Here is a 12,501-nt window from a genome sequence, read left to right on the forward strand (position 1 = left end):
AGAAAGAAATAGTGACAAACATATCCACCCGAGGAAAAAAAAACCCATAATCACGAGTGAAAATGAGATCCTCGAGGGTAAAACTCAGGGGCGTGCACAAATAAGAGATCGCAGGCGCGAGAGTGCCTACTGTGAGCTTGGCACTGTCAGGTGTCTGCCTGGGAGCAGAATGCTTCGCGCGAATCAACTGAGCCGTGTGGAGGGCGAGGCCTAAAGGAAGAGGTCCTAATGTGGTTGGTCACTTTGGTGGCCATTTCAGGTCAGTTCCTTTAATCCTGTCACACCCCGGCTGCAACAAAAACCTGTTTTAAACCGTATTTGTGCACCTTTTATGAAAATACAATTTGCAGAATTCATTATCAACAGTTATTATTTGCGGTGTAGCAGTGGATATACCGACAATTGTCCCTATGGTGAATGATTTGTGTGTCTGTGCGCGTGCACGCGCGCGCGCGCGTTTTGTTCGAAACGTTAGACAGAGATATGATTCCACCCACATATCTCTTTGTTTGTAAGCACAGCTTGCCCGGATTGTGTGTTGTTTGTGTGTGTGTGTGTGTGTGTGTGTGTGTGTGTGAGAGAGAGAGAGAGAGAGAGTGAGAGAGCTTTACTTGGGACAAAGTGGCCATAAAGGGCTTTAGAACATGTGCAGCACCTAATATGTGTGAAGTGCAGAGTCCTGTAGGTAATTCTTTTTCTTTCTTTTTTTTTTGCAGTGTTTGTGATTTGATAAGCTTTAGAACTAAGACATCAGCTTTCATATCCTTTTACTTTCAGGATGTGAAAGTGACCTCTGCAGTAACATCCCTGCTTCTGCCAACTGGTTTTTGGTGGTTTTTTCCTTCGAAAACCAAAAGAATATGAAAATACCATCACAAGTAAGAGCAATAAATTCAGATAAGGATGCCTTTCAAATCATCTGTGATTAACAAATCACTAAAGATACAAAAAAAAAATTATGCTTAGATGGGAACACTTAGAAATAAGCTGGGTGGGAGATTGGGACAATAAGCAAACAAAAGCTACATCTCAGGGCTCAGTTACCTTGTGAAATATTAAAGTTCACGATAGCACAGTTAGAAAAGGACTGACTTGTTTGGCAGGCTTGCAAAGAGAAAGCCTGTTCTCTCTAAGAAGAGCATGGCAACATGGCTTAGATTTAGAAAAACTGCATCTGAACAAACCACAAGATGTCTGGAGCAATGTCCCTTGCACAGGCAGGACCATAGTAGAGATGCTTGGCATAACCAAATGCAGCATATCAGGATAAACCTGGAATAGTTCTTTCATAGCTGAGCACTCAAAGAGCTTTATACAGCATTCCCCATTCACCTATTCTCAAAGAAGCACCTTTTCTGATATATATATATATATATATATATATACATTTGTGTATATATATATATACATTTGTGTATATATATATACATTTGTGTATATATATATATATATATATATATATATATATATATATATATATATATATATATATATATACATATCTGTCGATCGATCGATCGATGGATATATAAAAATAAAACCACAAACACACACACATTTTTATGTAAAGTAGATAAAGGTGTTTTATATATATATATATATATATATATATATATATACACGAAGGGAAGATGCTGCAGCTCTCTCTTGGGCTGTACAGGACCCTCACCATGGTAGTACAACTCCGGTTGTAAGATTATTAAACTCGGTAAAATGAATAAGTATTTGTCAGTCCAGGCAGGGTTAAACCGACAGTTTTCATTGTCAATTTTGCGCTTTTGGAGTGAGAAAGACATGCTGTTGTCGCATCATATATTACGATGATTGTTTAATATGTTTACATCACGGTGCATTGTGGGTTAAATATTGCTAGGCTACTAGGAGTGTTGCATTCACAGTCTACACTACGCTGTAGGAATTTTTAATTAAAAAAAAAAATTAATTAATGAATTAATTTTTTGCGTTTTCTCTGTGTTTCTGCCAGGACCACAGGCAGGGCCAGTTGCTTCTGGGCCGCATTTGGCCCGCGGGCCGCCATTTGAATAGGCTTGCTGTACAGCATACACTATGCTGTTAAGTTTCTGTTTAGGAAAACTCATAAATCACATGACAGGGTGGGGCTAAGTTTCACAATGAGTTCACCCGAAACCTTGGCTGATTGTGACCTACACTCGTTCTCACATCTTGGCTTGTGTGATTAGGTAGAGGTTCATTAGGTGGACCTTTGTCCCTCTTGGTGGGTTACTCCCACAGAGCTTAAATCTGGGACTCTCCACCATTTCACTTTAGAACTGAAGAAGCTTCTCAGATGAGAGGTGAAAAGTCTTTAAACAACTTAAAGAAGTCCAGACGCTTTTCTTTCCAAGCTCCTTATACCATGTTTGTATATATTTTTGCATGCTTTTATTTTGAAAGGTTTTTTATGTCCTACCCCATCTTAATCAAAGAAATCATCACATGTGCTCACTCTTTGTAAAAGATGGGAGGTGATGGCAGCATGTGCAGAAGTGGCACAAGAATGAAGACAGCAGAGCTTCAACAGGAGCAACAGGATTGACAGGTCAGACCAGATGGATGGGGACTTGTCCTGGAATTGTATGTGGAACTGGTGTCAGATGTGGTGGAGGACTTGGACCCAGTGGCTCGTGCTATGCTCACACTCCTGGCTCCACAAAATTACCAACACAGCTTAAAATGAGAGCACTTGATTTTTCCGAGCTGACTCCAATAATTACTTCTTCCAAACCATCAACATGTCTATTAAACCCCATCCCTACAAGACTGCTCAAAGAAGTCATAGCATTAATTAATGGTATAACTCTTTTTAAAAATTTGATCAATTTATCTCTGTTAACAGGCTCCTTACTACAGGCATTTAACCCTTTTAAGCCCAACATAGAACCACCAGACCTCATCTTTAGATTTTTACATGCTGTAGTGCCATTTTTTTTTTGAGTATTTCAAGATTCTATGCATCATTACAACTGTTATATCCTAAATCTTAATAATATGTATGCATTAAGTCCATAGTAACTAAATAAATTGCTAAAGAGTGCAATAAACTACAAAGAAATTGAAAATTGTTTTTGATTTTACACATTCTTCTACTCAAAATTGCAAATGCAAAAAAATGCACAGTGTCTTTAAATTTCATTTTTAAGATGCACTAATTTTTATTAACTGCAGCAAAACATGAAAATGGATATTATTGTGCACAATTTGCAAAAACAGCATGTGCATCAAAATAAACTATTTCCAACAGTGCAATCAAACCTAAGCATCCCGGGAACAATACAGAAAGAGGCACAAAGTCAAACATGACTTTCATTAGCAAATGAAATGAAAGTCAAACATGACTTTCATTTCCTGGAGAGGAAAAAAAGACAAACAACAAAAAAAATACCTTTCCCATGAAAATGATGTCACTTCCTTTTTTCGCAGGTAATGACAGACATGTGATTGTTTGTGCTGACAACGTGATGTTGTTTATTCCAATGTAGGAAGTGCTATGAACAGCCCGATCAGATTGACAGAGCATGTGTCTGGATCATAATGTTTTTATTGTTGCATGTGCTTTTTATGTAATTTTGTCAAAGCCATTAGTAGTTGGAAACTGCAGCTTGGGACAGGTTGAATTCATGATACAGTGGCTTGCAAAAGTATTAGGCCCCCTTGAACCTTCCCACATTTTGTCACATTACAGCCACAAACATGAATCAATTTTATTGGAATTTTATGTGAAAGACCAATACAGAGTGGTGTACACGTGAGAAGTGGAACGAACTAACTATCCATCCATCCATCTTCATCCGCTTTGTCCGGGGCCGGGTCGCGGGGGCAGCAGCCTAAGCAAAGAGGCCCAGACCTCCCTCTCCCCAGCCACCTCCTCCAGCTTATCCGGGGGAATACCAAGGCGTTCCCAGGCCAGCCGAGAGATATAATCTCTCCAGCGTGTCCTGGGTCTGCCCCGGGGCCTCCTCCCGGTGGGACATGCCTGGAACACCTCACCCAGGAGGCGCCCAGGGGGCATCCTTGTCAGATGCCCGAACCACCTCAGCTGGCTCCTTTCGATGTGGAGCAGCAGCTGCTCTACTCTGAGCCCCTCCCGGATGGCCGAACTTCTCACCCTATCTCTAAGGGAGAGGCCAGCCACCCTTCGGAGGAAGCTCATTTCTGCCGCTTGTATCCGCGATCTCGTTCTTTCGGTCACTACCCACAGCTCGTGGCCATAGGTGAGGGTAGGGACGTAGATCGACCGGTAAATTGAGAGCTTCGCTTTTACACTCAGCTCCCTCTTCATCACGACGGACCGGTGCAGCGTCCGCATTACTGCAGCTGCAGCCCCAATCCGTCTGTCGATCTCCGGCTCCCTTCTCCCATCACTCGCGAACAAGACCCCGAGATACTTGAACTCCTCCACTTGGGGCAGGAACTCATCCCCGACCCGGAGTGGGCACTCCACCCTTTTCCGGCTGAGAACCATGGCCTCAGATTTGGAGGTGCTGATCCTCATTCCCGCTGCTTCACACTCGGCTGCGAACCGTTCCAGTGCGAGCTGGAGGCCCTCACCCGATGAAGCCAACAGAACCACATCATCTGCAAAAATCAGAGATGAGATTCTGAGGCCACCAAAGCGAAAGCCCTCCGCCACTTGGCTGCGCCTAGAAATCCTGTCCATAAAAATTATGAACAGAACCGGAGACAAAGGGCAGCCCTGGCGGAGCCCATCACCCACCGGGAACGAGTCCGACTTATTGCCGGCAATGCGAACCAAGCTCTTGCAACGGTTGTATAGGGATCGAATGGCCCGTAGCAATGGGCCAGACACCCATATTCCCGCAACACCTCCCACAGGACACCCCGAGGGACACAGTCGAAGGCCTTCTCCAAGTCCACAAAACACATGTAGACTGGTTGGGCAAACTCCCATGCACCCTCAAGTATCCTGGAGAGGATAAAGAGCTGGTCCAGTGTTCCGCGACCAGGACGAAAACCGCATTGTTCCTCCTGTATCCGAGGTTCGACTAACGGACGAACTCTCCTTTCCAGCACCCTGGCATAGACTTTCCCAGGGAGGCTGAGGAGTGTGATCCCCCTGTAGTTGGAACACACCCTCCGGTCCCCTTTCTTAAAGATGGGGACCACCACCCCGGTCTGCCAGTCCACAGGTACTGCCCCTGATCTCCACGCAACATTGCAGAGGCGTGTCAACCAGGACAGCCCTACAACGTCCAGAGCCTTCAGGAACTCGGGGCGGACCTCATCAACACCAGGGGCTCTGCCACCAAGGAGTTGTTTAACTGCCTCAGTGACCTCGCCCCCGGAAATTGGCGGGTCATTCTCCTCATCCCCAGACTCTGCTTCCTCCTCGGAAGACGTGTCAGTGGGATTAAGGAGGTCCTCGAAGTATTCCTTCCACCGCCTGACAATTTTCTCAGTCGACGTCAGCAGCGCTCCGCCAGCACTATACACAGTGCAGGTACAGCACCGCTTTCCCCTCCTGAGACGTCTGACGGTTTGCCAGAATCTCTTCGAGGCAGTCCGAAAGTCTTTTTCCATGGCCTCTCCGAACTCCTCCCACACCCGAGTTTTTGCTTCAGCCACTGCCCGAGCCGCATTCTGCTTGGCCTGTCGATACCTGTCGGCTGCCTCCGGAGTCCCACAGGCTAACCAAGCCCGATAGGACTCCTTCTTCAGCCTGGTGGCTCCCTTCACCTCTGGTGTCCACCATTTGGTTCGGGGATTACCACCACGGCAGGCACCAACCACCTTGCGGCCGCAGCTCAATGCAGCAGCTTCGGCAATGGAGACGCTGAACATGGTCCATTCGGACTCAATGTCCCCAGTCTCCCTCGGAATGCTGTTGAAGCTCTGCCGGAGGTGTGCGTTGAAGATCTCGCGGACTGGGGCTTCTGCTAGACGTTCCCAGCACACCCTCACTACGCGTTTAGGTGCACCAGGTCTGTCCAGCGTCTTCCCCCGCCACCTGATCCAACTCACCACCAGGTGGTGATCAGTTGACAGCTCAGCCCCTCTCTTTACCCGAGTGTCCAGAACATATGGTCGCAGGTCTGCTGATACGATTACAAAATCGATCATCGACCTACGGCCTAGAGCGTCCTGGTGCCACGTGCACTTATGGACACTCTTATGTTCGAACAGGGTGTTCGTTATGGCCAAACTGTGATTAGCACAGAAGTCCAATAACAGAGCACCGCTCGGGTTCAGATCAGGGAGGCCGTTCCTCCCAATCATGCCCCTCCAGGTCTCGCTGTCGTTACCCACGTGAGCATTGAAGTCTCCCAGCAGGACAACAGAGTCTCCAGGTGGAGCACCCTCCAGGACCCGTTCCCCGACCCTAAGGCGCAGGGAACAAACCCTCTCGTCCACCGGGAAAAACCCCAACGTACCGGCAGCAAGCCGAGGGGATATTAGGATACCCACCCCAGCCCGCCGCCTCTCACCAGGGGCAACTCCAGACTGAGACAGAGTCCAGCCCCTCTCCAGGAGACTGGTTCCAGAGCCCAAGCCATGCATAGAGGTGAGCCCGACTATATCTAGCCGGTACCTCTCAACCTCACGCACTAACTCAGGCTCCTTCCCCACCAGAGAGGTGACATTCCATGTCCCTATTGCCAGTCTTGGCAGCCGGTGGTCAGTCCGCCAGGGCCTCCGCTCCTGGCCGCCACCCGGCACACAATGCACCCGACCCCTATGGCGCCTCCTGCGGGTGGTGGGCCTGCGGGAGGATGGGCCCATGTCTCCTCTTCGGGCTGTGCCCGGCCGGGCCCCATGGACTAAGGCCCGGCCACCAGACGCTCGCCCTCGGGCACCCTCCCCGGGCCTGGCTCCAGGGCGGGGCCCCGGTAACCCTATCCCGGGCAGGGTAAACTGTTCCCTCGGTGTCCTTTTCATAAGGGTCTTATGAATCGCTCTTTGTCTGGTCCCCGAACTAACTAACTATTTTTAAAGGCAGTTTATAAGGAGGTATCATAAGAAGGAACTGAGCGCGATTTACTAATATATAGAGTTCAATTCAAAGCTATTTGGTGATTGGACTCATATGGCTCAGCACAGTGAGACTGAATCCCAGCAGTGACAGGAATTAGGGCAGGAGACCCTGGAATCTAGATGCTGGTGGTGGTCAAGATAAAGATGGAGGCTTGGATGGAGCTGTGAGATCCTTGTATGAGATGGAGTTTGGGTAAAGGTGGGTTGCACAAAGAATGGAGGCTGGCTGGCTAGAAGAAGGCTGTCAGAAAGAAGACCCGGGAAAGCAGACAGATGAGAGCTTCCTTAGTGAACTTACAAATTAGGTTGATTTTCATGTGCAGGTGAAGCCTGTTACCTCTTTATTCCACGGTGAATCAAGCAGATAAAAGATTTGGAGTTCAACTTTCATTTGTTTACTTTACCCTGGAATTCTGAGCATGAAGTCCAAAGATGTGTTAATGCTGGATACACTAGAATTGTGCATGAGACCACAAGAAATCAGTACATGAGCATGTGTTTTATGAGATAATAGTGGGATGTTCTTGCTTGTTTTGTTTTTGTCTTGGTTTGTTTTTGTTGGTTTTTTTTAGCAAAATGTGTGAGCATGCTTCTGAATTCATTGCGCTTCATTTTACTTCCACGGGCATATCAACTGTATGACAGGTCCCAGTGAAGATATTTTGGGGCTCATATTGTTCTGGAGCAAACACAGCAGTAGCATAATAAATAAAATCAATAGTATAATTTCAGCTTTTGATCAGCATCATGGACAACAACTGCAGTCAGAGGTGAGCAGAGAGGGGCAGTAACGCGTTACTGTAATCTGATTACTTTTTTCTGGTAACGAGTAAAGGGATTACTATTGCAAAAACGGTAATTAGATTACCGTTACTTTCCCGTAGGAACGCTGCGTTACTGCATTACTAAAACCATGATTTTTTTTGCGAGAATGTCTCATGACAGCGACATAAGACGTTGGTGACAACAGCTCTCTGCAGATCAACGGTGGATCATATATCGAGTGCGGGAGAGCGTATGAGCGTGCAGCGTTTAAAGCGTGGAAGTACTGACCTTATTTTGAGTTTGATTCCATAAAAAGTGACAAAAACATTAGTGTCCGTTGTGCGTGGGAAGAAAACTTCTTTTTACAGCGAACCCCCCCCCCCCCCCAAACTTCCAAGCGAGCACCAAGTGTGCTACAACGTAATGGGAAACTCAGAGAAACTCGTGGATTCTTCCACTGACCGATGCGGCACACCTGCACCAGGGTAAACCTCCGCCTACCCAACTCCTGCTTTACAGGTGAAAATAGAGCAAAAGGACCGCTAGTCTTTGACTTTATTTATTTTCTGCTGTGTTTTACTTGCATCTATTTGAAAGACTGAGTGTAAACACAAAAAATATTTATGTGCTAGAATGTGCAGAAAATAATTTTAAATGTTAAACAAATATCTTCCAGTCAGAGAATGTTGCATATAATTAAATTTTTGCTTGATGCATAAAGTTAAAAGATTAAAACTAATAAAACAAGTTAAAAAAAAGAGACTTTTCCATTTGATTACATTTTGTATGATGGATTATGTAGAAAAAGTAGAATTGGGCTGAAAGATCTATCGCTTTATCACCTCTTCAGGTTGTAAATCGTGTTTTTAAAAAGTAACTAAGTAACTAAGTAATTAATTACTTTTGAAAATAAGTAATCAGTAAAGTAACGGGATTACTTTTTTGGAGACGTTATCAGTAATTAGTTACTGATTACTTTTTTCAAGTAACTTGACCAACACTGGAGGTGAGGTGAGTGGACACACATATCTAAGCTTATGCTCTAATCCCACATCATATTTTTTAACTAAACTACCAAAATCCCCCAAAGAGATTTAGCTTTGCTGAAGTAACACAAAGACAACTGTGATCTCTACAAGCACAGAAAAAAAGAGAGAACAACAGGTCTTCGCAGACTGGATGAGGTCATCATGACAAATAATCACACTCATTTAAAGAATTGCTCGCTCAATGAGCTTTTCCAGTGGACCAGCTTCTAGATGTAGCACGCACTCACACATGTATTGCAACATATTATTTTTAACATAAATTGGTAGCAATGTTTCAGTCCTTCACATAGACACAAAGGCAAACAACTCACCCATCAGAACTTCGTCTTTCAAGCCTTGCTCACAGCAAAGTCAATGACAGCATTGCTCAGATCCAAAGTCCTGACAGCAAACTCATCCTCTCTCTGCTCTCCTTCCTCTTCTGAGAACCACTTTCATGATTTACTTTCTAACAATAAGACAACAAAACATGCCTAGTTGATGTTAACAGGTTTGCGGGATTTTTCTTAAATGAGAGAGAGACAATGGTCATGAAGGACAGATTCCAGACCTACAACATGGTTTCCACATCCAGATTTTTCCAAACAGGTGCTTGTTTAAATTCATTTCATTAGGGAAAAACTAATGGAACCTTGAATTAAACATAGTGTATCTTATGCTATTTATATTATCAAATATCCACTTTACAAAAGTAATGTGAATAAAATTCTCCAATGTTGTATGAAGCAGTGTTCCTTTGACTTCTTTTGTGTGACTCAGCTCCTCTGTCTTCTGATGCAGACGCATTGCCTATGCTCACCCGGTTCCACATTACTAAGACCCATATTTTGTTGGGTGGTGAATTTGTAGATACATTGAGCCTCCACAGCCTCTAGGTGGCCCTCAAGCTCAGCCTCAGTATCTTTGGGGAGAATTAAAATGACTGGCGGCGCGCACGGGTGCAGCGGCTCTTAGCTCTCCAGTTTGGTGCTCGTTTTTACTTTTAATGTGGATATTTTTGAATGTTTGCAACGCCGCCATCTCTTACAGTCGCCAGAACCTAATTGACCTAGGTTTTAAATATAGTTTGTCTGTTTCTGGCGACTATCAGCGAACACACAACATCCTGGTGGAGATAGCGAGACCGCCAGGGTCACCGTGGATGGTCTGCCCGCCCAGCAAGCGTAGAAGGCGACGGAGGGAAAGAAAGCAGAAGAGGGGATGCCGGTCGGGCTCAGACGCTAGGCTACGCAAACATCCACACCGGCCAGCACTTCTGAGCCTTTTCCTATCGAACGCCAGATCCATCACCCACAAACTTGACGAATTGGAGCTACAGATAGCCAACACAAGCTTTGCACGTAACTGCAGCATTATTCTTATTACGGAGACGTGGCTTCACCCGCTGATTCCCGACGCTGCAGTCGAGTTAGCAGGCCGCACGCTACACCGGCATGACAGAAACAGCAACTCAGGTAAAAGCAGAGGAGGGGGGCTATGTGTTTACGTGCATAACGAGTGGTGTTGTAACAGCAGGATCATTCACACACACTGTTCTCCTGATTTGGAGTTTCTGGCAGTCTCGTGCAGACCTTTTTACATCCCGAGGGAGTTTACAGTAGTTATTGTGATAGCTGTTTATATACCGCCGGATGCTAACTTTAGCACGGCTCTCAGCCTCTTGCTCAACACCATAAACAAACAACAGCTTGCCCACCCCGATGGGGTTTTTATTGTCGCCGGCGACTTTAACAAAGCGTGCCTAAAGACTGTGCTTCCTAAATTTATCCAGTTTGTGGACTTTGCTACGAGAGGAGAACACACTTTGGACCATGTCTATTCAAACATCAGGCATGCTTTCAGAGCGACACCCCTCCCCCACCTGGCTGGATCTGACCACCTCTGCATGTCCCTCACCCCCACCTACACCCCCCTGCTGAGAAAAACAAAGCCCCAGACAAAGACAATAAAAACCTGGCCTGAAGGAGCCCTTTCTCAACTGCAGGACTGCTTCTCAACAACTGTATGGGATTTATTCTCCAGCCACAACCTCCAGGAGTACACGGACACTGTACTCTCGTACATCAGGAACTGTGTTGACAATGTCACCGTCAACAAAAGGGTCAGGGTGTTTCCAAATCAAAAACCCTGGATGAATAGCGAAGTGCAATCCCTCCTAAAAAGCCGCAACACTGCCTTCAAGTCAGGGGACAGGGCTGCGTATAGGGCGGCCAGGGCAGACCTGAGTAGAGGCATCAGGAAAGCTAAGGCTGCCTATAGGAGGAGGATTGAAGATCACTTTGCTGACAACGACCCCAGAAAAATGTGGCAGGGGATCAATCACATTACCAATTACAGAAGCAATAACCAGGCAACATCTAGGACTGATGCCTCACTGGCTGAGGATCTAAACCGTTTCTTCGCCCGCTTTGAGACGACCAAGCCCTCAGCTGCCACACCACTTCCACCCGCCCCCAGCACTGGCACACTAACACTTAGGGAGCACCAAGTGAGGTGTGTTCTAAGGTCAGTGAATCCCAGGAAGGCGGCAGGTCCTGATGGAATACATGGAAAGGTTCTCAGAGCATGTGCTGACGAACTGACCGGAGTCTTCACTAAAATCTTCAACCTTTCCTTGTCATCAAACACCGTCCCGCCCTGCCTCAAAACCTCCACCATCATCCCCATCGCCAAGAAGACAGCTGTGGCCAGCCCAAATGACTACAGGCCTGTTGCACTTACGCCTGTAGTGATGAAGTGCTTTGAGAGACTGGTCTGTCAGCACATCAGGGCCGGTCTGCCTCCCACTCTGGACCCCCACCAATTTGCCTACAGGACAAATCGTTCCACCGAGGACGCTATCACCATAGCGCTCCACACTGCGCTGAGTCACCTGGAGCACCGAGGAAGCTATGTGAGAATGCTCTTTCTGGACTTCAGCTCAGCATTCAATCATATCATCCCGGAGATCCTGGTCCAGAAACTGTCTCACCTGGGACTCTCCACCCCCATCTGCCTCTGGATCAAGGACTTCCTGACAAATAGACCACAGTCTGTCAGACTCGGCCCCCACCGGTCCAGCACCATCACACTCAGCACCGGGTCTCCACAAGGATGTGTTTTGAGTCCCCTCCTGTTTACGCTCTACACATCCGACTGCTCCCCTACCCATCTCTCAAACACCATCATAAAGTTCGCGGATGACACCACAGTGGTTGGACTCATCTCAAGGGGGGATGAGTCGGACTACAGAGATGAGGTCAACAGACTGACTGAGTGGTGTTCAGTTAACAACCTCCAACTGAACACCACGAAAACTAAAGAACTTATCTTGGACTTCAGGAAGGGCAGAGCAGACCCGGCCCCACTTTACATTCACGGGAGCTGTGTGGAGAGGGTACACTCCATGAGGTTTCTGGGCGTGCAGATATCTGATGACCTCTCCTGGACTGCAAATACTACAGCGGTGGTTAAAAAGGCCCAGCAGCGTCTCCACTTTCTGAGAGTGCTCAGGAGGAACAACCTGGAGGAGAGGCTGCTGGTGACATTTTACAGAGCCACCATAGAGAGCATCCTAACGTACGGCATAACAACATGGTATGCAGGGTGCTCAGCTGCAGACAGGAAAGTACTGCAGAGGGTCATCAACACAGCCCAGAAGATCACTGGCTGCTCTCTGCCCAGCCTGGAGGTCACT

At 46.6% G+C, this 12,501-nt stretch overlaps 1 long non-coding RNA gene across 2 annotated transcripts; it reads left to right on the forward strand.

Moving 5' to 3' along the window:
* The first annotated feature begins 7 nt into the window (after positions 1-7).
* On the forward strand, positions 8-3,064 carry LOC146718908 (uncharacterized). Of its 2 annotated transcripts, none has more exons than XR_014920536.1 (3): positions 8-259; positions 778-878; positions 1,985-3,064. It is a non-coding gene; the product is annotated as an uncharacterized LOC146718908 (long non-coding RNA). The 2 variants fall into 2 exon arrangements; XR_014920537.1 differs by having other exon boundaries at positions 2,480-3,064.
* Positions 3,065-12,501: the final 9,437 nt, after the last annotated feature.

Source organism: Copadichromis virginalis, linkage group LG1 (assembly GCF_057382275.1).
Source record: "Copadichromis virginalis isolate Kocher_CV1m ecotype Utaka linkage group LG1, C_Virginalis_male_GT1.1, whole genome shotgun sequence".
In the NCBI taxonomy this organism is placed as follows: domain Eukaryota; kingdom Metazoa; phylum Chordata; class Actinopteri; order Cichliformes; family Cichlidae; genus Copadichromis; species Copadichromis virginalis.